This window comes from Dromiciops gliroides, chromosome 2 (genome assembly GCF_019393635.1).
Source record: "Dromiciops gliroides isolate mDroGli1 chromosome 2, mDroGli1.pri, whole genome shotgun sequence".
Classification (NCBI taxonomy): Eukaryota; Metazoa; Chordata; class Mammalia; order Microbiotheria; family Microbiotheriidae; genus Dromiciops; species Dromiciops gliroides.
In genome coordinates this window covers 22,846,778-22,873,137 of record NC_057862.1, presented here as the reverse complement: position 1 = coordinate 22,873,137, position 26,360 = coordinate 22,846,778, and the positions used below count along the sequence as shown (strand labels likewise).

General features: G+C 39.1%; 1 pseudogene; it reads right to left on the bottom strand.

Moving 5' to 3' along the window:
• Positions 1-1,731: 1,731 nt before the first annotated feature.
• Positions 1,732-16,389, bottom strand: LOC122738189 (annotated as a pseudogene).
• Between the last annotated feature and the right edge of the window lie 9,971 nt (positions 16,390-26,360).

The following is a 26,360-nucleotide window of genomic DNA, read 5'->3' as shown; positions in this document are numbered from 1 at the left end:
AGGCTCAGGTCTTGGATTCTGGTTCTATTCCCTTTACTAGCAGACTATAGTTTTCCATTGTAGACACTGTGTTGTTTTACAGAGGAGATCAAGGCAAATATCTCCTCGATTACATACTTTACCATGTGGCTATTTCTTCTTCTTTCTTAATGTTAAAAATGCTTTAATGGAAAATGGTTTATTTGGACACAAATATGCTTTATAAATGTGAAAAATCTAAATAATTTTATAATCAATGTTTCCCCCTAGTAAAGAGCAAATCTTGCTTATTAGAATTAATATTGACCTTGATAGCAAAAGAGTAGAACTTAATGGATAAAGCACTAGCCCTGGATTCAGGAAGACCTGAGTTCAAATCTGGCCTCAGACACTTGACACTTACCAGCTGTGTGACCTTGGGCAAGTCACTTAACCCTCATTGCCCAACCAAAACCAAAACCAAAACCAAAACCCAAACAAACAAACAAACAACAACAACAACAACAAAAACCCAGGGGCAGCTAGGTGGCACATTGGATAAAGCACCAGCCCTGAATTCAGGAGGACCTGAGTTCAGATCCGTCCTCAGACACTTGACACTTACTAGCTGTGTGACCCTGGGCAAGTCACTTAACCCTCATTGCCCCGAAAAAAAAGAAAAAGAAAAAAAGAAAAGAAAAAGAAAGAAAGAAAGAAAGAAAAAAGAAAAACAAAACCAAAGTTTTGGTTTCTTAAACAAGAACACTGATTTTTAATATTTCCTAAGTCCAATGATATGACCAAAGTATGTTCCCAAAATATTTGTTGAATGAATGTTTTTAAGTTTTCAGAATAATTTTACCTAAGTTGGCCAAACTTTGCATTTTTGGTTGTGAATATATATATATATGCACATATATGTATATAAAATATTAGTTATATTTTCAATAGTATATAAAAAGCATGAAAATCTCATTAAAATCAATATGATATATTTTCACAAATACAAAATGAAAGTTAAATGAAGCACATTTCTTCTTTTACTCAAGGTGATTTTTTTTTTGCAGTTAAAATAACTAATTTAGAAACTTGGACAAATCCTATGTTCCTATGATTAAAAATACATTCTTTTAGAAGTCTTAAAAATTGCACAGTTAACTTTATTGAAGTTTAACAATTATTTGAAATCAGGTACCAACATTTAAAAATGCTTGAATTGTTTTTATCTTGTTCCAACTTTCTTTGTACAGACAGGTCTTTCTCAGTTTGTGGCAAATCCTGTCACAGAATTTCAAGCTTTAATTAGGATAAAAACTTATTCTGTATCACCTTAAGATTCAATTCTATAACAGTCCCTGGCAGTGGACAGGAGGTTTGTAGCATTATCACTGTGTCAGACTAGAGGACTAGACCCATAAGTCATGCCTTCTCCACTGTCATAATTGATTTCCTGGCTAGTGGACCACATGGGAAGTAAGCCTTTCATTGATGGGACTTTCATACCAAGGAATGGACTCTCTCCTTACAGATGTATCTGTAAGTTGTGCTCCTCCACACTTCTTTTTTCTTATTTCCCATTGTTTTTCCTATTGTGCATGAAATCATTAGCATCATCCTTTGAGTAGGTAGAACAAAATTCTATCAAGCCAGCTCATAATGCAACTCTTCCATGAATTGATAATATCTATTAATTTTGCCCTTGAGATTTTGTGCAAAAACACTTAAATCTACTTCCAAAAGGGAAAAAAATCTCTTTGGCAACTTGATTTCATATCAAGTTTCTATGAGGTAGAATAATTTTCTTCTTTTTTCTACCATGAATGCTTTATATCCTGAATTCTTCCAGTTGTGAAAATGCTTTTGTATCATTCAATTGTTCTCTTTAGTCCTCCTTTCCAGGGAACTTTAGGTCTCTGGCCTAAACCATGCATATATATATTTTTTTCTGATTTCATAAGATATCTCATGTCATTGGAAGGTCTATCATCAACATACCCCAATTTTCCATTTCAGACTCTGAACTGGTATCTTTGATCAGTTGTATTAATTATTTGGCAAGTTGTGCAATTAACATCTCAAAACTGGTTCTTTTGTTATAAATTTCACCCAGTTCCCCTTTTTCTTTAGAACAGTGAGAATAGCTTCCATTACATCAGCAGCAGAAAGGAAATTTCTTCTTTGGAGCCCTGAACCATAAATGCAACATTTTCCATTATGTTGCAATAAAGATATAAATTTTGAAAGGACATTTTCTATATATTTATGTGGTCCATAAACATTAGTGCTCCTCGTGAAAAGAACTGGAAACATATGCAGTTCCCAGTAACAAAATATTCTGCACCTGCTTTAGATGATGCAAATTGATTTATAGGTTGTTTTGGTGAAGACTCATCAAATTTCTCATCAATGTTACCTCCATAGGCTTTCACCAGTGCTCACATAAATAAATTTATCTAATCTGTCTTTATAAGTAGCACTCACCAAAATGTGGCACCATAAACTTTGACATAAGTAAACTCCAGCAGGGCATGGACAAATGAAAGATCAATGTTTGTTTGAGCAGCAAAATGTACTACTATATCTATGGCATCATTTAAAAAAAAAGCAGCTTTATGAAGAAAGGTTCACGGTTGTCACCCTGTAATTAACTTTCAGTTTTGTTTCTTAGAAATGGTGTGCAGTAGTTCAGCCTGTCAAGATTTATGATCACATAGTCTGGATAATCTTCTACTAGAGAGACTATCACATGTGATGCACTACATGAAGCCAGTACCACCAGTGACCAGGACTTGCTTAGTGAAGCCACTCAGCAGCCAGGGTATTTCCCTCCCCTCTCCTCTCCTCCCCCCTGCCCCTCCCCCGGCAGCTGCCACTATCTCTGACTCCCTGGCTATTTGCTACTTGCCAAGATAGACTTATGTCCAATTCATTTCTCCTATATGGCTTAGTCTTGGAATCTTTTGGTTTCTTCTCAATACAATGTAGAGTTCTGGTTACTATACATAGATATTTGTTGAAGAGGGGAAGTCTTTAGAATTTCAATTGAATTTGGAGATGTTGCCCAGGAGTAATGGACAGAGAACTGGCTTTGTATTCAAGGAATATGGGTTTGCATCCCCTCTCTGCACCTTGGACAGGTCTAAGATCAGTTGCCTTTCTTGTAAAATGGGGGGGGTAGGGGGAGAGAGAAAGGAAGGTTATACCAAGTAATCTTTATGGTCCTTTCCAACTCCAACATGAAAATAGCATGGTGGAGTGTATAAGGTTGTATTAGTAATGCTTTGCTATCCTTCCTGCATTAAAGTTGTCTAGAAATCCATCCCTCCTTATGATTCTCTTCTAAGTATGAGAATAGTACACAGTCCATTGTTTCATCTTGTTACACACACACACACACACACACACACACACACACACACACAACTGCTTTAAATAAGCCTTAATCACTAGGAATGGGAAGGTGGATGAGTCAGAGGATTGATCAGCTTTAAAGAACTTCTGACCTCTTTTCCTTGATCTCATGCATCTCAATTTCATTTTAATAGTTTCAAATATGAAATCCCTCTTATTCAGAGAATGATAGGGGGCAGGGCAGGGGGGCTGGTTTTGATCACTCTTATAAATCACTGGCTCTGTAACAAGCAACTTTTAAAAAAAATTCTTTGTTATCCTTGAAACATTTAGGGGCTCAAGTTACAGCAGGGCTTTCATTATTATGCCTTGTGTTTCTCAGAACATTTTTCAGTTCTTGTCTGAATGGGCTGCCAAACCCAAGCTGTTCCTGACCACCAAAGCCCATTTTATTGTTGTTGGTTTTTAATATGAATCTTCTGTCAGTAAGAGTTATTGTAGCTTAATGGATAGTAATATTGTCATGAAAACCCATCATGTAGAGAGTATCAGCTAAGAGATGGGGAAGGAGAGGAAAGTGGGGAGAGACTTGAGGAGAGAAGAGAAGGTTTGGAAAAGCTTTTGTGGGGAGTGAAATAGAGAATCAATTAGGGACAAATAAAAGAAACACCTTGCTTAAGTGAAGGTTCGGTTGAAATTAGATAACATGGATTGATAATATACTCATTCAATATGGTTATGTGTCTACCAACTCTCTTCAGCAACATGGGCTCAGAAGCAGAGGAGATGATTCATAGGAATAATCCAGGGCTGATATTTGGCAGGGCAATAGAATGAGGGTGCAAGAGACTGGACAGCAGGAGACAATGAAGAGTAGAGTTGGCTATCTTTGGAGTCAAGTTTGGAGAAGAGGAATTGAAGTGATCAGATAAAGGATAATTGCCTGAGAAAGCACTGAGGAGGAGAAGAATGACTGGAAGTTTTGGTGAGGGAGAAGAATGGATTTGGGAGGAATGAGGGACAAAAAGTGATAGAAAGCTGGGTGGTTATCGTCAGATAAAGAAATGTCAGAAGTTTTCATTAGGGAAATGCAATACTCACAGGTGACATTTATTGTGACCATCTCTATGTGTGACTGAGGTAGCGTTAAGGAGTATATCATGGGATTTAAGGTCACAGGAATCAGGAGGTTAGGGAGCCTCAGCATGGATTCTGTAGTCCCTTAGTATAAGGGCAGGAGTTTGGGAGGAGAGGAAGGTAGTGAACTCTATGTCCTTAATTCCTTGAGAAAAAAAAAAAGAAAATGATTTGGCAGTCAACGACCATCATCATCTGGAGGGGGTGGGGTTAGAGTTTTTGATATTGTGAATTTCAAAGGTGGAAAGTTTGCTGATTTGTGGTGATAAAGGTAAAGTCCAGAAGGAGCAGTAGGAAGCAAGGAATATCCCAATTTCCCCTCTAAGTCCAGTCTTAGGGGTAGGGAGAGGGAAAGGCTACTTGTAGAAAATGGCACTTGAGATAAGTCTTGCTAGAATGCATGCTCCTGGAGGGCAGGGACTATTTGACTCTAGTCTTTGTATCATCAGTGCCTGGAGGATAGTAGATGCTCAGTAAATGCTTGTTGATTTTTTGAAGGAAAGCAGGGATACTGAGATGGGGAGATAAAAGAAGAGGTACTTCCTAGGCATGAGGTGTTTATGATCAACAACAGCATGGCAGCCATTGTAGCTGGACCATAGCATGTGTGTGTGTAACAAGGCTGCAAAGGTGGGTGGTAGGTGGCCAATTGGGAAGGGCCCAGGTAAGTCTGGAGATTCTCATAATGGCAATAACCAACATTGACATACTGGTTGGAAGTTTCCAAAGCACTTCCCATGTGCTCTCTCATTTGATCCCAGCAACCCACTGATGTGGGTAATTTATTACAAGTATTATGTCCTTCATTTTACAGAAGGGGACTGAGCTTAAGTAACTTGCTCAATCACAGAGCTGGTTAAGTGTCAAAGGTGGGATGCCAATCCAAGTCTCCCCAATTCCAACTCCACTGCTGTCTCCACTTAACCCTGCCCAAGTTGCTTCCAGAGCAAAGGCTTTAATCCATAGAAACACTGAAGAATATGCATCAAGTGAGCAAGGGTTATGATCTGCCTCAGTGAAAGGAACACACACAGGTCCTCAGAATATTGACACAGACATAATAAACCTCTATCCAGGGTTTTGCCCTGGCCTGGACACATTCCTCATCTCTGCCTGACATTTTTCTTTTCTGTAGAGGTCAGTAGGGGCTACCAAAGCCACAAAACCTCCCCTGATCCCCCTGGATTCCGTTCTCTTTCTCTTCACATTCTTAGGCAATTTACCCAGATTCTCTTTTGCCCCTATCAAGTTGTGTGACCTTGGGCAAATTCTTAATCTCTCTATAATTCATTTTTTCTCATCTATAAAATGGGGATAATGACAGTGGCTACCTCATTTGCTTGTTGTGAAGCTCAAATAAATCCACAGATGTAAGAAGACTTAAAGCACAATCTACTACTACTACTACTACTACTACTATTACTACCACCACCACTACCACTACTACCACCAACTAGCATTTTTATAGTGTTTTAAGATTTATGAAGTATTTTACAAATATTATCCTATTTGATCCTCACAGCAATCCTAGGAAGTAGGTGCTATTATTATCCCCATTTTGCAGATGAGAAAACTGAGGCAGGCAGAGTTTAAGTGACATGCCCAGTGTTCCTCAGCTAGTAAATGCCTGAGGGTGGATTTGTGCTGTTATTATTATTGCCATTGCTGTTATTGTTATTACTTTATATTTACTTGCACACATGTATTATAAGTGTTTTGAGGATGGGGTTTGTATGATTCCCCCTGCAGCTTTGTATCTCCAGCACCCACAGAGCTCCTTGCACGTATGCTAAAAGACTAAGTATTTATTAGGTACCCCATTGTGTGCCTAGTGCTGGCACCCTGGAACAACAATCAAGGCAAGCCCTTGGAGTTTATCTAGGTCTGGGGATGACAGTGTGTCCATAGTCACTTCTAGTCTCTGCTGACTGCTGGCAGATGTTCTGGGGAATGACTGGCTGGGATCAAGGGTGTGGCCTTTGATCAAGGACAGGACTTGTGATCTCAAGATTAGACTATTAGTGCTTTTGGCTAACAGTGCCTACAATGCTGCAATTACACTGTGTTCCTAAGAATACATTTAAGACCACAGTCAGTTGGCATGGATTTCCAGCCATGGAAATGTAGCATTTGAGAACTTGGGCACTAAGATGTGTTATTTACTTTGGGCATGTCTCTGATCCTCATTTGGTTTCTTTAGCTGTCAGCCATTTTTTTTTTCCAAAGTGTTTTTGTGAATTGATCTAGCCATAAACTCCATTCTCTCATGGATGATGGGCCTCTCCAAACCTATATATACTGGTCCTTTGATAAAAGGTTCACCAGCCCTTGCCTACCTGCCTGCTTCTGAAAGTTAGACCTCTCTGGCACTGTAATCTGTTACCTTTCCAAGGAGCAAGCTTTCTAGCAAACAGAGGCTGGATAACTATTTGTTAAGGATATTATAGAGGAGAAATTTGCACAAGGTAGAAGCTCAGGATGAACAATCTCCCATGCTCCTCCTAACTCCAAGATTCAATGAAACCAATCTTTTTTTTTTCACCCCCATTGCACATCTCTCTAGTGACATCCTTTGTAATTTCACTATGTAATTCTTTATATGTCATGTGTTGACAGGCAGCTCATGCATCTCTCCATTCCTCTTTGGGTGGCCCTCAGTTTTAATTCTTTGGAGATTTTATTACTTTGTGACTCACAGCCAGCCAGTACAACCAAAAGAATATTGGCATTAAAATTGGGTCTCTATTTTATGAAGCAGCTTGCAGGTCATGATAGGCACTCTGTGGTTTCTCAGAGGCAATTAGCTTGCTTTTCTTTTCTTGTCCAATTTTGTGTCCACATACCATGTCTATTCAAAATATATATACTGCTGGATCACCTGTATATTCATTTAATAAGCACGCATAATAAGCATTCATTCATTGGTTTTTCCTTTGTGGGTCGATAGGCTGAATTCTTTTGAATAATTATAGATCTAATTTAGAAGAGTGCACAAGAATAATTTTATCTTTTCTTGCCACTTTTTCTTGCTATGACATTTCAGTTAATGTCTTTTGTTTGAGCTATTCTTTCTTTGGGCTAACTACTGAATGGTAAATACACTGGTGGGGGCTTGTAAGCTATAGCTTTTAGAGTATGAACAGAGTACCTTGAACCTGGGGTAGCACATTTCAGGGAGACCTATCCTCCAAGTTGAAGGGTGAGTTTGAGGGTCACCTGCTGTAGGCTAGGTGAGATCAAGCACAATGTCCTCTTTGAAGGTGCTGGAACACCTGGGGAATTTTCCCATGCATTACTACTAGAATAACACCCAAATGTTGATATTATACATATAGTATATAATGACATTATAAAGTATCATTATTATTAGAAAATGACTTCACACTTTTATTTAGGTGGAGGGCCTGCAGTAAATTTTCTTTTGACTTTTTAAAAGCAGCTAGTGTAAAACCAGATTTGTGAAAACTAAGTATATGCCCTGGTTCAAATAACTTCCCTTTTCAGAGTTATTTTTGGCTAAATTGTTAGTTACTTGTTAAGTTGACCCCATCTAATGTCTATCCTCTCCTATGTCTCACCTCTTGATCCCATTTCAATCTGGCTTTGGACCTCATCACTGAACTGAAACAGCTTTTTTTTTCTTTAAAATTGCCAAATAGTTTCTTGATTGATAAATCCAATGGCTTTTTCTCCATTGTCATCTTTCTTGACCTTTTTGCAGCATTTGCCATCATGGACCATTTTCCTCCCAGATTCTTTCTCTTTAGGTTTTCATAACATTCCTCTCTTGGTTTTTCTATCTATCTGAACACTCCTTATCGATTTCCTTTGCTAGCTTATCATCCATATCCCACCCTATAATTCTGGGTGTCCCCCCAAACTCAGATCCTTTTCTCATCTTTTGGATAAAATCAAAGTGTCTTTATTTGGCATTTTTGGTCACTTCATTACACGTTGCTCTTCCTGAACTGATATAGTTCAGGAAGCTTTTTTGGTTGCTTTTTTGGTTGCTTCTCACACACAAAACCATGGCCATCTGTCCCCTTACTCCTGGGTGGAATACACACCCTCACCTTTTACAATTGCAGCTTCCTTCAAAGTTCTACTCACATAACCCCTATTGCCTTCCCCAGCCAAACGACCTTAGATTCATTTTGTGTATAGTTATTATTGTAAATACTCTCTCCCCAAAGAGAATATAAGCTCCTACAGGGCAGAGATTATTTAATTTCTCTCTTTGTATTTCCAGGGCCTGGCACACAGTAGGTGCTTCACAAATTCTTTGTTTTGATTTGTTCATTCTTTGGTCCTGGCATTTAAAGCAAATTGGGCTTCCTACCTAACTAATGTGTTAGTCATTTGAGCTGATCCACACACACATTCCACAGTTTACTTCTGTACATTATTTCCCCTCATTATTATGTAGTTTCAGAGTCATCTTTCTGATGCATATTGATGGATTTGTAAGATTGAATGTTTTTGCTGGGAACCCATAAGTAATCTAAACAGCCAATAACTTTGAATGACATCACACTCCTCACATCTAATTTATATCTGTACTGAACAATGGAGGTCTGGCTGGAGCATTGAGTTCCATTTCTGTCCCAGGCATTTTTCTAACTTAATGAACCTAATGCACCTTAGTTTTATACCACAATAATATTTCAGAATGTTGCCTCTAATTTGGACACTTATCTTCGAAGCCTGATTTCCTAAATTTCCCTTCTTGAGCAATAACCCAGATGGATTTCAGACCAAGGCTTTAAAGTTTTGCATGAGTCTCAAATTTGATGTGCATAAAGCAAAAGCAAATCTTAACCAAAAGGAGGCCCAAGGGCTACATTGGCACCAGCCAGTGGGCACTTATTTTTTACATTACCTTGAACTGTCTCTTCTTCTTCTTCTTCTTCTTCTTCTTCTTCTTCTTCTTCTTCTTCTTCTTCTTCTTCTTCTTCTTCTTTCTTTCTTTCTTTCTTTCTTTCTTCCTTCCTTCCTTCCTTTCTTCCTTTCGTCCTTCCGTCCTTCCTTCCTTTCTTTCTTTCTTTCTTTCTTTCTTTCTTTCTTTCTTTCTTTCTTTCTTTCTTTCTTTCTTTCTTTCTTTCTTTCTTTCTTTCTTTCTTTCTTTCTTTCTTTCTTTCTTTCTTTCGGGGGCAATGAGGATTAAGTGACTTGCCCAGGATCACACAGCTAATAAGTGTCAAGTGTCTGAAGTAGGATTTGAACTTAGGTTCTCCTGAATCCAGGGCCAATGCTTTATCCACTGTGCCACCTACCTGCCCCTTTAACTGTCCCTTCTAACAATGAATAAAAAAGAAAAGGAGGAGGGGAAGGCAGGTGGGCAAAACAATGTCAACCGGACCTGACAGTATATGCAATTCAGGGAATATTTATGAAGCTCTTAGCATGTGCCAGAAACTGGAGACACCAAGATAGAAAGGAGGCAGTTCCTGCCTTCCAGGAGCTTATATACCATCCAAGAAACAAAATGTGCATATGTCAATAGATAAAAACTAAATGCAAGGTGATATCTGGAGGAAAGCATTGACTTAAGGGAAGGAGAGACCAAGGAAGGGAGATATGCAAAGCATATCAAAGAACCAAAGTAAATGTCCAGGTCATTAGATAGATCTTCCTCAGAGAGCTTACAGAAAGTCTTGAATAATAACTAACAATAACAATAACTAGCATTGATATAGTGCTTTAAGTTGTGCAAAGTGCTTTATAAATATGATCTCGTTTGATGCTCACAGCAACTTGGAGGTAGGTGCTATTATCCTCATCTTACAAATGAGGAAACTGAGGCAGACAGAGGTTAAGTGACCTTCCTGGGTTTACACAGTTTGCAAGTATCTGAGGCTGGATTGGAATTTCAGATCTTCTCTATTGCAGCCCCAGCGTGCAATCCAATTCTCTATGATTAAGGTAGAGGTAGATCTACTCCATTGGATGAGAACATGGATTCATCAAAATATTAAGTATTCGTTTTACATTAAGTATTTGTTTTGAATATTTCAAGTATTCAATTTTGTATTAAATCAAGTATTCATTTTGACTGAATCCTTTGCTGAACTGATGACCGTAGGGTCATAGATATAAAGCCGGAAGAGAACTCAGTGGACAGTTAGTACAACCTCCTTATATTTTCAGTTGAGGAAACTGAGACCCAGGGAGGTTCAATGTCTTGCCCAAAGCCAAATAGGCGGAGTCAGAGGTTGGATCTGAGCCCAATTGTTCTGGTCCTAGTCAGCCTTTCATTTGTACTCCCCATTTAATGCTTCAGAGGGTGAACTTATGAACTTATTCAACTTTACACTCTTGTTAAAGGTATTTTCATGCTGAATTGTTAGCTTATTTTTTCTATCATCTGCATTTTCTACTGTGTAGCCTTTGGGGCTAATTTAGTCTGATCTCCTTATTTTACATGAAGCCACTATACTTTGTGTCTTCAGAGAGTGTGCTTCACAGGCTCCTGGTTTAGTCTAGGTCTCTGAGTCATGGGTTCCTTTTTGTCCTTCCTGATTTGTTGTTGTTATCCTTTTGTTTCAGTCATGTCCTACTCTTTATGATTCCATTTGGGGTTTTCTTGGCAAAGATACTGGGATGGTTTGCCATTTCCTTCTCTAGCTCATTTTACAGATAAGAAAACTGAAGCAAACATGGTGAATTGACTTGCATGACCCTGGACAAATCACTTAACCTTGCTTGCCTCACTTTCTTAATCTGTAATATGTGAAAAACCACTCCAGTATCTTGCCAAGAAAACCCCACCCCTACCCTTATAACTTCTTCTTTCTATCATCTTTCTGTTCTTCCAGCTCAGAAAAGCTATTCTTCCCATCAGTCCTTGTAAAAGGCTACATGCAGATGAGGAAATCAAATCCCAGAGAAACGGAGGATCTTGGGGGAGGGGGTGAGAAGGGCACACAGATAGAAAGTAGAATCTAATTACTTGGAGGCTGGGGATTTTTTTATTTTCATTTTTGTATTCTCAGGTGTTTGGCAAAAAGCCTCACATATAACAGTCATTTAGTAAATGTTGAATTGAATTGGATAAATGGGATTTGACTTGGGGTCTTTTGCTTCCAAAGCAAGTATTCTTTCAAATGCGCACGCGCACACACACACACACACACACACACACACACACACACACACAGAGAATTATCAGACTTTACTAGTTTTCTCTCTGTGGTCCTCCTTTTTCAGTGACAATAATCGCATTGAAAAAAATGTTTCTCCTAGATTTAGTTAGTATTTCACCAGATTTTTAAGAACAGTAGAAGGTTTTCTTTGAGGGCAAGAGAAAGGGTCAGAGGACAGTCTAGTCCCTTTTCCTGAATGAATTCTTTAATTTTTATGACAACAATAAAGATGAAGATCCTGAGTTTTTCAAATGTTTACTTGTTAATGCCCAAGCTTTTAATAGATCAGAAAATTCAATCAACTATATTTAAAAAATTATTTTAAATGTTATTGATGTTTTTAAACACATTCATTTTTTAATATATTGATCTTCCTTGAAACTCAACCCTGTATAATTATAATATTTGAGTTGCAAAAGGATTAGGGAACTGCACCTTCCTCCCTTCACTCTAGAGGTGGTATTCTGTGGATATGAAATATTATATTTATTTTCAGGTACAAGTGATGGTTTGGTTTTGTTGAACAATTTCTTGTTTCTTTTTTAGTCTTTGTTACAAAGAATAAGTTTTTTCTTCTTGTTCTTTCCATTCATTGTATGTAATTTTCATGTATATTATGTTCCTTGTTCTGCTTACTTCACTTTATATCAGTTCATATAAGAGCAAATTGCTTTCCTTTATGGCTGGACCAATTCCCATATCAACCTATAGTTTATTTGTGTTCCTGTCTTTCCCAAAGGTCACAGATTTTGGAATCAGAGGATCTCAGTTCAAATTCTGACCCTATTACCCACCTCCTATGTGGAACTGGGTAAATCACTTAATTTCACTGGGCCTTAGTTTCCACATCTATAAAATGAGGCAGTTGGATTAAATGACCTTCGAGATCCCTTCCAGTCCCCCCTCCCTCTCTCTCTATATATAATGTATGTACATGTTATATATATATATATATATATATATATATATATATATATATATATATATATATATATATAATACACACACACACACACGCACACACACATATATATCTTATGGCTATTTCCATCTTGTGTCATCCTAGACAATTTGCTAGTAAAAAGAGTTACTCTGATTTGCATTTCTCTTTTTAATGATTTGGAGCAATCTTTTGTTAATTATGTGTTTCAGAGAATGATATTGATGCTACTTAAGACTTAGTCTTAGATAATTTCTTTGTTTTGTTTTTACATTGTAATTACTCATGACATTATATTATGAAGAGTTAAAAAAAAAAGAATGATTGGCAAAGTCTGCCATGGATTGAAATGGATTTAGAATCTGAACAGTGCAACAATCATGTCTGATTCTTCTGTATTCATTCTATTCATTGATACTGACTTCCTTGAATGCCCTTCGTTTTGCTCGCTCCAATACTTCTTTGTGATCTTCTTTTGGGAAAGGTCAATAGGGCAAGGTTATTAAAATACTTAAGTCTCTATATTCCCATTCCTATCATCATCACTACACTTCCCTGTTCATATCATTTCTTTGGATAGTCCCCCTAACATTCTCCTAACTATGCACAGCTTTACTGATGTATATCATATAGAAACATTTGACTAATGATTTTTTTTGGTGCATCTTCACTTTGAAGTTTTTTGAAAATTCAGGCAAAAGTTGACTGGCTCTGCCACTTCATATACATTTATGATTGGTCTCCACATTGAATTAGAATAGATTAACACATGGGGGCAGGAGGCTAGGTTGCCATTTCATTGGCATTTCCTTGAATTGACATGCAAAGGAAGAAGCAGTGTTGATACTGATGTGAAATGATTAGCCTTTCTTTGAAATTCTGTATTTGATATATGTTTATGATAATGATTCCTGACCTTTGAGGAATTTTAACAGCCCTTTTTATTGGTTTTGTATCTTCCTTCAATCAGAGGACATCTGTTCCTATTCCCTGGCAAGGCAGCATGGTTTAGTTGAAAAAACACTTTTGGAATAAGAAGATGTAAGCACAGGATTAAAAGCAATTATTTTAATTTTAGTCAAAAAGCATTTATTAAGTGCCTAGTGTGGGTCAAGAAGTATGCTAAAATAAATTTTTTTTTCTGGACTTGTGATTTCATTAGTAGAAGGAACTCCTCTAAAAGGAGAATCCTATCAATACAGGTCACCTGTATAAGTTTAATAGATATGTATAAAACAATGTGTTTCTATGTAAATTTGTTACTGAAAACATTAAAGGTTATATCTTTTTTTTTTTTTTTTTTGGTGAGGCAATTGGGGTTAAGCGACTTTCCCAGACAGCTAGTAAGTGTCAAGTGTCTGAGGCCGGATTTGAACTCAGGTCCTTCTGAATCCAGGGCCAGTGCTCTATCCACTGAGCTACCTAGCTGCCCCAGTTATATCATCTTTTAAAAAAATGTAATACATGGAAGAATATGAGGTACTTTTTATAATTGGCTAGGGAAAGAATTCTTAACCATAACAAATGATAGAGACAGTGGCAAAAGATAAAATGAGTAATTTTAATTACATTGAATTGAAAAAAGCTGTCATACAAACAAAATTAATGAAATTAGATTAAGAAGAAAAGCTGTTTTTTGGAAAAGAATATTTGTATCAAATTATCTCTGATAAGGACCTCTGATATGATATGTATATATATGTATGGGACTAATATAAAAATATGATTAAGAATGGTTCTGCAATGGAAAGTGTTGAAAAATATGAAGAAACAGCTCTCAAAAGAAGATTTACAATCTATAAAACATGTTTTCAACCTAGAATTCATGATATTTCCTTCCAACTCTTTCCTTCTTCAATGAATTGGTCCAATAGTTCTGAAAACAACTGAAAAGACAGAGACAGAGACAGAGAGACACAGAGAGAAATGAGATGGAGAGAGGGAGGAGAGAGATTCTTTCATTCTGGCTACTGATATTATAGTTTTAGCAGGTCTCTGAAAGTGCTTGAACAGTATCCTCCTGTGGTAAGGAGACCTGTCCTGGGTTGAGTCTTGTACTGGGACATCTACTAATTATGACTTTGGACAAGTTTAAGCTTTCAAAGCCTTAGTTTACTGATCTGTAAAATGGGCATCATCATTATTAAATTATATTAAAATCTCCATGTTTGTTGACTCAGAGATCCTACTGCTAGACATATATCCCAAGGGGTCAAAGATTGAAAGAAAGGTTTCATTTGTACCAAAATAACCACTACATCACATTTTTGAATACCAGAACAACTGGAAACAAAACAGATAGCCATCTCGAAATAACTAAACAAACTGTGGCACGTGAATTTGATGGAATATCAATGTACCCTAAGACATGCTGAATATGAAGATTTTCTAGAACCCTGAGAAGACACATAAACTGATGCAAAATAGAATAATCAGAAACATGCAAACAGTCCACACAATGACCACAACAATGTGAATAGAAAAGAAAAATGAACTGGCTCAATGCGGTACAAATATGATCACAAGCTTGGTCTCAAAGAAGAGAACAGAAGCTATGCTTCCCTACCTTCATTGCAAAGATAAGAGACTCTGGTTGGGAAATATCATATATACCGTTAGACTAGAGTTAATGCCATGGGTAGGGTTGTTCTGTTCATCTCCATCCCCTTTTAATTCTTCATTACAGGAGATATTTCTCTGGGTAAGAGAGGAACATATACAAAAATTAAATATATTTTAAAATTAAACTTTCAACAACAGCCACAAAAATACAAATTATTTCTTGTCATTCTATTTAGGATATTTCAGATTTGATATTGGTTTTTGGGAAAGAGAGACACTCAGCATTCATTCTGAATTTAGCTGTCTAATAGTATAGTGAATAATGTATAGTGTACTTAATAACATCTTCTGGACAGCTAGGTAGTTCAATGGATAGAGAACTGGGCTTGGAGTCATGAAGACTCATCTTCCTAAGTTCACATCCAGCCTCAGACACTTACTAACTGTGTGACCCTAGGCAAGTCACTTAACCCTGTTTATCTCAGTTTCCTCATCTGTTAAAAGAGTTGAAAAAGGAAATGGCAAGCCACTCCAGTATTTGTGCCAAGAAAACCCCAAACAGGGTCATAGTTAGGCATGACTGAAAAAAATGTTTGAACAACAATAATGTCTTCCAGTAAAATAATTATAGGCTACCCTTCTCCTACCACAAGCATTCTCCCTCAACCCATCTCTAGTTTTCTCCTACTCCCAATTTTTGATACTGCAGAGACTTCCTGACAAATACCTAAGGATGCCCCTGATAAAGTATGTTCTTCAAAATCAGTTAAAACTATTTCCCAGGGTAATTACAACTGTCCCCAACACTCTTTTGATGTCTCTTGTGTGACTCTGCAAGTCATTTCATTTGATTTAAGTAAAGGAGGCACTCTCACTGTAGATGATAAAGTGTTTCATTTTTCCTAGGGTTCATTTCAGAGGAATAAATATTTGGTGAATATAACAGTATTTGGAGACAGATATCTATTAAGCCTGGTTGTATAAGTTCCTGGGAAGTGTTATCTCAGAAAGATAGTGTTGTTTTCTTCCTATCTCAGGAGGGACTAGTACTATCATGAGTTCTCAGTGGAGTTCACTTGAGGCAGTAAAACTTGGGAAGGGGGAAACAGAGACATAAAAATAGAAAGAGAGAGACAGAAAGAGAGACACAAGTGCGCGCGCGCACACACACACACACACACACACACACACACAGAATAACAGAGACAGAGAAATGAGAGGGAGGGAGGGGAGAAGTTCTTCTGTTCTGGTTACTGATACTGTAATTTTAGCAGCTCCCTGAACGTGCTTGAACGGCATCTTCCTGGAGTGAGGGGACCTGTCCTGAGTTGAGTCTTATACTGGGATGTCTATTAATTGTGACCTTTGACAAGTTTTTTAAGTTTTCTAAGCCTTAGTTTCCTGATCTGTAAAATAGGCATCATAATCCTTCACAGAGTTATTGTAGAAATCCAATGAGATGATGTACATAAAGGACATTTTAATTTGTGAAGTTTATAGAAAAGGCAATTGCTATTATTCTCTCATTTCCTTACCCAAGCCTTCTGCCTTATGGGATGATCCATGTAAATCCTGGCCTCTTGGGTCACTATATGAGTCTGGCTGGACATTGTTTCTGTCTCTTACCCAGGCAGTGGAGACAGTGAAGAATTTTCTCCATGTTCTAGTTATGTTGGAGCAGAGCATGGTGTGTTTAACTGACTGATAGAACAGCTGGACCTGAGAGCTTCTTCTATAGTAAGTTCTTGTTGGGCTGTCCACTGGCCTCTTGCAAAAAACCAATTTTTTTTTTAAAGAATTTTTTTGGTTATAGGTTGGAGATTACATGCAAAATTCCATTCTATGTACTTACAGCAAACTTGGAAGAGTTTTCATGAAAAAATCAGTTTGATGTACCAGAATAGAAATATCCTAATGGTAAGCCATATTGAGAGGGGAATAGACCTGAGGTTTCCTTGGTGTATAGAACTCTCAGATGAGGAAATTCCATCTTACTAATGCAGCTTGGCCCTTCTCTCTAACACCTGGCTTTAAAGAACTACTGAGGAGGGGGGGCAGCTAGGTGGCACTGGTCCTGGATTCAAGAGGACCTGAGTTAAATCCAGCCTCAGACATTTGACACTTACTAGCTGTGTGACCCTGGGCAAGTCACTTAACCCTCATTGCCCCACAAAGAAAGAGAGAGAGAGAGAGAGAGAGAGAGAGAGAGAGAGAGAGAGAGAGAGAGAGAAGAGAAAAAAAGAACCACTGAGAGGGGGGCAGTGAGGTGGCGCAGTGGATAAAGCACTGGCCCTGGATTCAAGAGGACCTGAGTTCAAATCTTACCTCAGGCACTTGACACTTACTAGCTGTGTGACCCTGGGCAAGTCACTTAACCCTCATTATCCCACACATACGAAAAACAACCACTGAGAGTATAAACTACTTTCCTAGGGTAAACAGGGCTAGTTAGTACATTCCATACACAGGACTCAAACCCACCTGGGCTATATACTAGCCTGACTTCCTGCCCCCAAGGCCAGCTTTCTGTGTATTACATTACATTTTTTAAAAAGTGCTACTTTTCATGCCAATTGGTGTGGGCAATATTAACTATATTAACTTTATAATGAACATGAGTACATCCAATATCCAAACCATCCTTCATGCAGTTGCTAAAACAATCTTCTTTCTTCTTCTATCCCCCCCTTTTTTTTTTGGTGGGGCAATGAGGGTTAAGTGATTTGCCCAAGGTCATACAGCTAGTAAGTGTCAAGTGTCTGAGGTCAGATTTGAACTCAGGTCCTCCTGAATCCAGGGCTGGTGCTCTATCCACTGTGCTACCTAGCTGCCCCAATCTTCTTTCTTAATCCACAGACCTGACCATGTCATTCCATGATTCAAAACCTACATTGACTTTTTGCTACTGGTATTTTAAAATAAACTTCACAAGTTGGCATTTAAAGCTTTTCCCAGATTGGTCCCAACCTACCCCTCCTGCCTTATTTCACATTGTTTCCCACCCACCTCTATATCTATGGAGAAGGTGTGGGGGGGTGAAGAACATCATACTTCTAGTTACTCAGACCCACAATTTAGGCGTCATCCTTGACTTTCCTCAAGAAGTTTGCCTCCTATTGGGAAAGACAACATGCACACATATACTGATATACAAAATATTTGCAAAACGATATTTGTAAAATATTTGCAATGTTTGTAAAAAGATAAGGTGGGCCTTGGCTAGAGGGCCCTCGAAACTGGGGAGATCAGCAAACGCTTCATATAGAAGACAGCATTAAGTCTTGAAGGAAACTGAAGGGACCCAGAGGGGGAGGTGAGGAGTGAGTGCACCCCAGGCTTGGGGGTCAGCCTCTGACTAAGCATAAGGGGGAGATGGAATATCATATGTGTGTAGAACAGTAAGTAGGCTAGTATTAGATAAAGATTTAGTTTGATAATTGAGAGTTGAATGTATTTATTTATACCACATTGGGATTGGAAATGAATACAATTCAGGAGGCCTCTTATCAAGAAAAATAAGAGTGCTTTGGGGCACCTATAATTTTATTATCCATTCTGGCTTCTTACTGGTTTTGAAAAGTTGTTTGGCAATAAAATGTAATAAGTAGATTAGACTTTTCCCTTGGAAAAAAAAATACACAGCCATCTCCAAATGCAGAATGCAAACAATTCAATTATAAGTATTATTTGTTTAACTCTTACACAAGATTATAGAACTGCTTTTGTCCTTCCTCTGCGGCAGCTGCGGCTCCTCCGAGGGCTCTCTGCAGCTGCGCTGCTTTGATTGGGGTTGCCAAGAAGGCTCCTAGTCAGGGCTTGGGACTTTATTTAAAACAAGTACTTCCTAATAAGGAGGGATTAAGGGGTGTGAGTCACCCCCCAAAAAGTGTTTCCTTGTAATGAACACTATGGTTTCATTCTGCTTGAGAATTTTCCTCTAGTAAGTTTGCCCAAGAGGCCATCACTGGGGATCCTGGGATTTAGAGTCGGTAGGGGCCTTAGAGGTCATCTTGGACACCCCCACCCCTCCTTGGTACCATTGAGGAAAACAAAGCCAGAGTGGGGAAATGACCTGCTTCAGGTCACTTTAGGTCATCATAGAAAGCCAAGAGCCTTTGACTGCTACCCAGGCATGGTTCTGTTTCCCTTTATTATGGGAACAAAAGAGGAGTTTGTTGTCAGTCAACCAGGGAAAGGTATGTAGCATGTTAGACCACAACATCTTTGCCTCTGTCCTTCCTACTCCCTCTCCTCTCCTCTCCTCTCCTCTCCTCTCCTCTCCTCTCCTCTCCTCTCCTCTCCTCTCCTCTCCTCTCCTCTCCTCTCCTCTCCTCTCCTCTCCTCTCCTCTCCTCTCCTCTCCTCTCCTCTCCTCTCCTCTCCTCTCCTCTCCTCTCCTCTCCTCTCCTCTCCTCTCCTCTCCTCTCCTCTCCTCTCCTCTCCCCTCCTTCCCTCTGTCCTTCCTACTCCCTCTCCTCTCCTCTCCTCTCCTCTCCTCTCCTCTCCTCTCCTCTCCTCTCCTCTCCTCTCCTCTCCTCTCTTCCCTTCCCTTCCCCTCTCCTTCCCTCCCCTCCCCTCCCCTCCCCTCCCCTCTCCCTCTCCCTCTCCCTCCTTCTCTCATCCCCTCCCTACCCTCTCTTCTCCTGCTTTCTCTTTCCTTCTCCTCACTCTTTTTTCTCTCCATCTTGCTTTCCCCCCACACTTTTATTGTGCCTTCTATTCACAGTCCTTATGCATGTTGTTTTAAAGATTCTGGTTACTGCAGTCTGAAGTTTCTGACCTTGTCTTTAAAATATATTTTGAAATTTTTCTTTTCTACTTTCACTCTGGGCTTAAAAAAACAAACAACAACCAAAAAACCCTCTAATTATATAATGACTCAATAAATACCAGTTGGGCTGATTGACATGGAATAAAAGAAGACAATTAAGCATGTATAGCTTGAAATGGTTCTTGGGGGTTGTTAGGAAATGGCAATAACCTCATGAATTATAAAGACTGCTCTTTGTCCAAGTCGGTTGTATAAGGCATGAACTTAGAGGAGAGGATTTAATGAGAGAGGTTTACACCTTTTAAATTTCACAAAGTGAGATTTGATGTGGATTTTGTCAGCTATTGAAAGGTAACGTGGCCTGTGGATAGAAAGCTGACCTCTCAAATTCAGAGAAACCTGGAAGGACTTACATGAACTGATGCTGACTGAGAGGAGCAGAACCAGAAGAACATTGTACATAGTAACAGCAACATTGTGTGATGAACAGTGGTGATAGACTTGGCTCTTCTCAGCAGTGCAATGATCCAAAACAGTTTCAAAGAACTCATGATAGAAAATGTTCTCAACATCCAGAAAAAATAATAATGAATTATGCATGCAGATTGAACCATACTGTTTCTACTTTTGGACTGTTTTTTTCCCTTCTTTTTTGAGGGTTTTCCCTTGTGCTCTGATTCTTCTTTCACAAGATGACTAATGTTGAAATATGTTTAATGTGATTGTACATATACAACCTATATCCGACTGCTTTCCATCTTGGGGAGAAGGGAGGGAAGGGAGGGTGGGAGAAAAAATTTGGAACTAAAAATCCTGTGAAAACAAATGTTGAAAACTATCCTGATATGTAATTGGAAAATAATAAAATACTTCTAAAAAAGCTGACCTCTCAGAGGAACTAGATTCAAATCCTGTCTCTGACAAATGTTGGCTGTGTGACCCTGGGGAAGTCACATAACCTCAAAGTACACCACTCTGGGACTATTAAATGTAGAGAAGGGGAAGATCTGTGTTGGTAGAGGGGATAGCTTGAAGAGAGATCCGTATCCTGATGATATCACAGGTCTAGTCAAAATAAATAGAGCAGATATTACTACTCAGAGTCATGGATTGGACACACCCGAAGCTTTCAGTGGCACAACTTGATATACATATAATAATTTAAAAAAATAATAAATTAATTTATTCTCATTTGCCCATATTTTTTTGCAAATTTATGTTTTTTATGATATGGAGATTTCTGAGAATTTTTTTTTAAATGAAAGACTGACCAGTGATATCATAGGCAGGCCTTGAAGTAAACTAAAATTATGGGATTTTTTTTTTTGTTCTCATTTTCTGTTAGTATTGCAATTTTTTCAGCAGCTCCTTCTCCTCAGCATGTGGCAAAATTATAGGCAGCACGTTGATCTGATATGTGCCCCATGAGAGAATTAAACTCAGTCCCACCTTGGCCAAATGTTGGCTATGTCACTCTGGAAGAGTCCTCTGGCCTCCAATGTGCCAGATAACTCTGTGGCTAGTTTTCTCCCTGGGAGTTACTTACACAAAGAAAATCATAAGTCTTGTGTAAAATATAAACATATGTATATGTGTGTATCCCTAAATAATAGCTAACAGCAATAGGTACAAACATTGGTAGAATTTCTTACAAGATGTAAGAACAACAAAATTGAATGATGAAGAATAATTTAGATAAAGTGAATAAAACCAATGGCAAAATTTAGGGAAAATGAAAAATAGGATTTGGATTTGAAGGTTATGAAATAACAGTTAATAGCAAGACTCTCGAAGAACTCCAAATCCTCCAGTGACCAACAGCTCCAGATAATCTCCCTGAACTTTCAAGAGAGGCTGGGTTTGGTGTGTTACTTGATACCACAGGGAAACCCAGTTACAGAAAGTGATTAGCTCTGGCCTCATGTCGAGTATCACAGTGAACACTTTCCTTGAGAGAGTTATAAATTTGTCTCTTGTGTGCTCAGATCTGTCCATTAATTGTGTTATTTTTTAATTAGTTGAGTTAATCTTTTAAATTAATACTATTTATTAAATACTAATAATTAGGTTACAAAGCATCATGAATGTGTTAGGGGAGATCCCATGTGAAGATAAAGCAGTTCCTTCCATTGTGGAGCTAAAAACACAGTAAGGAATAAGACACTAACCGATAACTATTATTAAAAATATAGCATTGTGATATACATATATACATTTCAAATGATTATTACCTACAAATTAGGATATACAAATTAACCCACCAATAGATATCTATTAAATGTTTACTATGTGCCAAGCACAGTGCTAAATGCTGGGATATATATTGGTGGGACTTGAACTCGGGACTTCCTGGTTCCAAATTCAGTGACCTATCTATGACACAGCGGTGTAAGGAGCTTCCAGTGAATAACTGTTTCTCCTAAAGTAGCAAAGTGTATACTAAGTCAGTCAAGTAGCATTTATTATATGCCAGGTACTGTGCTAAGTGGATAGAATGCTGATTTTGGAGCCAGGAAGACATTTGCTAGTTGTTTCACCCTGGGGAAGTCATTCATCAGCCTCAGTTTCTTGATTGGTAAAATTAAGGGGTTGGACTTGACTACTTTAAGGTCCCTTCCAGCTCCAAATCAATGATTCTAGCACCCTTAGGCTATAGCTTCAAGGGCTTCAAAGAGAGCAATTTGATCATCTGGAAAGTGACTTGGCTTTTAATTGTGGGAGGGAAGCTAGGGGGCGCCATAGTGCATAGAAGGCTGGCCCTGGAGTCAGGAAGACTCATCTTCCTGAGTTCATATCTTGCCTCAAACACTTACCAGCTGTGTGACCCTGAACAAGTCACTTCACCCTGTTTGCCTCAGTTTCCTCATCTGTAAAATGAGCTGGTGAAGGAAATGGCAAACCACTCCAGTGCCTTTGCCAAGCAAACCCCCAATGGGGTCACAAAGAATCAGACACAACTGAAAATGACTGAATGACAACAACATGAAATTCTAGAGAATAGAGTTTGAACGTTATTTGTCTGACAATGGGGAGCTATTGAAGACAGGAAGACAATATCACCAGTGAGATAATTTGTGACTGACTCTCTCATAGCCTGCCATTCTCAGTTGCATTTTAGGAGGACTATCTCTAGATAGGAGGATCCGGGAGGTTCTTGGCAGTTGAGCTGGAGGCTTCTTGGACAAAGGACGATTAGGTCAGTTGGGTTTGGCATTTGGAGGGAGAAGCAAGCCCTTCATCAATGAAGATAAAGCTGAGAAGGCTCTTTTTCCCCACTTTGTACATTTACAGTTGAGAAGGGGATTAGTTTGGGACACAGTCATTGGAGGAAGGAAGGTGTGGGGAGTTGCTTGGAACCTGAGAGCCTCCAGAGAGCCGGCCTTAATGCTTCATTGAAAAAGTTAGTGCTCTTTTGTGCACAAACAATTTTCAATCCTCTACAACCTCTTTGGAGGCTAAAGCTTTCAGATCTTTTGAATCCTCTTGTTTCTTTGAAGCCTGAAGTGACCTGGATGCAGGATCTCGATGTTAGAGTTGAAAAACAGAAGTCTATAGGAAAGCCATTTAAATAACCCCCCAAAGATGGCATCCTCACCATCATGTGTAACCCTGCTGGGTGAGTTAGTTTGCTTTAGCGCTCAAATGATCTTTGTTTTTTTTCCAGCAAGTATTTATTTATAATATTAATTGAAATCTTATATTTCTGAATTCATTTCAGTTTAAAAGCATTTCTTAAGTTCCTCCTGAGTGCCAGGTGTTTCTAGCTGGAGGCTACCAGTAAAAGCCTTATATGGGAGGTATCCCTCTAGCTGAGCCTTTAGCTGGGGGGGGGGGGGACCAAAAGCCATGAGGAGAGGGCTGAGCATTTTAGGGATGGGGAGAGGAGAGGGGCTGCAAAGGCACAGAAATGGAGATGGAATGTCAGCTTACAGTAACCCAGATTGACTGGAGCAGAGGGTGCGTGAGAAGTAATGTGAAATTAGCCTGGAAAGATGGGTGAATGGCTTTAAATGCCAAAGAAAAGAGTTGTGGCTTTTTTATTATCAAGACCATTGATACTTTTCAATGAGGGGAATGACTACGTCAGACCTGCACTTTAGGAGGATCAATTTGGCAGCTGGGTGAAGAATGGATTGGAGAAAGGAGAGACACTGTCCATATGCCAATTAGGAGGCCACTAGAATCATCCAGGTGAGAGAGTTGAGGGCCCACATTAGGGTGGGGGTCATTTGGGATGTGGTGGAGATAGAGACTTGTCTCCTGATTGTAGGTGTGGGCTGAGAGAAAGGGAAGAGTTGATGGGGGTTCCCTCCCTCGAGAGAAGGAAGTGAAGGGGAAAGGTTGATTTGGGGCTATGGAGCGGGGGCGGTGAATAAAAAACTCCATTTGGGTCCTGCTGAGTTGGAGATGCCTATAAAACATCCAGAGAAGGGTTTACCCCAAGTTTTTGGTAATATAGGACTGGACTTTGGGAGAGAGATGAGGACTAGCTATGGAAATTTACTCATTAAGTCATTTCCAGAGAGATCTACATGACCTTGACCTGAGACCCCAGAAGTATAAATCACATTCTCATAGGTATTAAAATGAGAAGGGATAAAATTTATAGGCATTAAACATAAGGTTACAGACTACACCTATTATTTCACTGGTACAGGGAACTCCCAGCTATAGAAACTCCTTCCACCAAAGCCACTTCTAGTCTTAGAGAGTCGAGGACAGCACAGAGTTTAAGTGACTTGCTGAGTGTCACAGTGCCAGGATGTGTCAGTGGTGGGACCTGAACAGAGGGTTTTCTGGCTTTGAGACTAGCTCTCTGTCCACTACACCAAGAAAAATATCATATAATATTAATAATTTGTGAGAAAATATTATTATTGCAATGTAGTAATGTCTAAATATTTCTCTAGTTCTTTTAAAGTAATTCCTAAACTCTTTGTCCCCACAGATGCATATTGAATGAAGTTTTTGCAAAACCCTTTAAAAAATATTGCTTTTGTCTTGATTTAATTTACTTTGCAAAAGTGAAAGACAATTCTGCTTCCCACTAACATGGGATGCAAATTGAGGCAAATTTCTGGTTTTTAGCATTTTGAATCAGGCTCCTTTTGCTGTTGACAGCTAGGGGCATGACTGACCAAACTTCAGTGACTTGGCTGAAGTTGGTCTTGGAATCTGGCCTCCTCCCTTTCATAGACTCCCTTCCTGTCTAGACCTGCCCTCTCTAGGTACAAATTCTTTTTTTTCATATTTTATTTTCCCCCCAATTACATGTAAAAACAATTTTTTAGCATTCATCGTTTTTAAGTTTAGAGTTCCAAATTCTATCCCTCCCTCATTCCCTCCCTGATCCCCTCCCTGAGAAGATAAGCAATCTAATATGGGTTATAGATGTGCAATCATGTACAACATTTCCATATTAGTCATTTGGGGCAAGAAGAAAGACATTATTGTTCATTCCTTGTTTTTCCTCTGTTCTCAAAGAGGACCAATGACATCAGGAATGTGATGTCATGACTTGCAAGTCAATTGGATTTAAGTGAGGCAGGGCTGTGCAAAGTCACTAGCCTCACTCTCTCGTCTGGAGCCATCTGGGTCCAGTGGAAAGATATAGATCAGGATGACTGGAGATGGCTCTGGATGCAGTGGGAGACCTGGGCCTTTTTAAGGTAAGACCTTTTACAGGTCTCAGTTTGAATGGGACAATGCCCATTCAGTGATTAAGACTAGGTAGGAAATGAAGCAAAGAATGGTCTTTTTTACCTAGTCAAAAAAAATCAGTTTCAGAGGGGAAGAACCTTAGGGTTTCTGACCAAAAAAGAGCAATTGCTGTTTATATTCACTCTGAGCCATCAAGAAGGAAGGAAGGGTATGGGACAATTGCCTCAGTTTACCCAAATAATTCAAGAAGACCACCAAGTCAGGCAGAGACATTTATTTCATTCTCATGAGAATGGGCAGCCCCATGCCAGGAATGAGGAGCGTGCTTTTATAGAAGTTTGAGGGGGCAGTCCCCTTGTGTACCAGGTGGGCTCACAATCTGTCCTGTCTCATCCTGTGCTCGTGTTGAACTCGTGATCAGTGTATGGAGGCATGCTCAGCTAGGTCTGAGAGCTGGGAGAAGGGGAGGGGGAAAGGGTGCAGGTCATTGTGAAACCACTCCACCCATGTAAGGAGGGGAAAGAGGGAAGAAGGAAGCGGTGGTACCAGTGTGGGTTTGCTCTTACAGGAGATGGCAAAGAGGAGGGGGTTTGGGTACACCTTGTTCAGTAAGACAAAATATGTATCTCTCAGGAAAATTGCTGCAACACACTGTTTGGCCAAAGAACAAGGGGCAGGGGAGGTGTGTTTTAGCAATGGGATGGAATATGGACAGAATGGTCTAGCAAGAACAGGGACTGGGGGCGGGGCTGGGAACTTTCCAGACCCTGACCTCAGAGTCTGAACTGACTCAAGTCCACTACATCACACTTAGAAGGAAGGAAGGAAGGAAGGAAGGA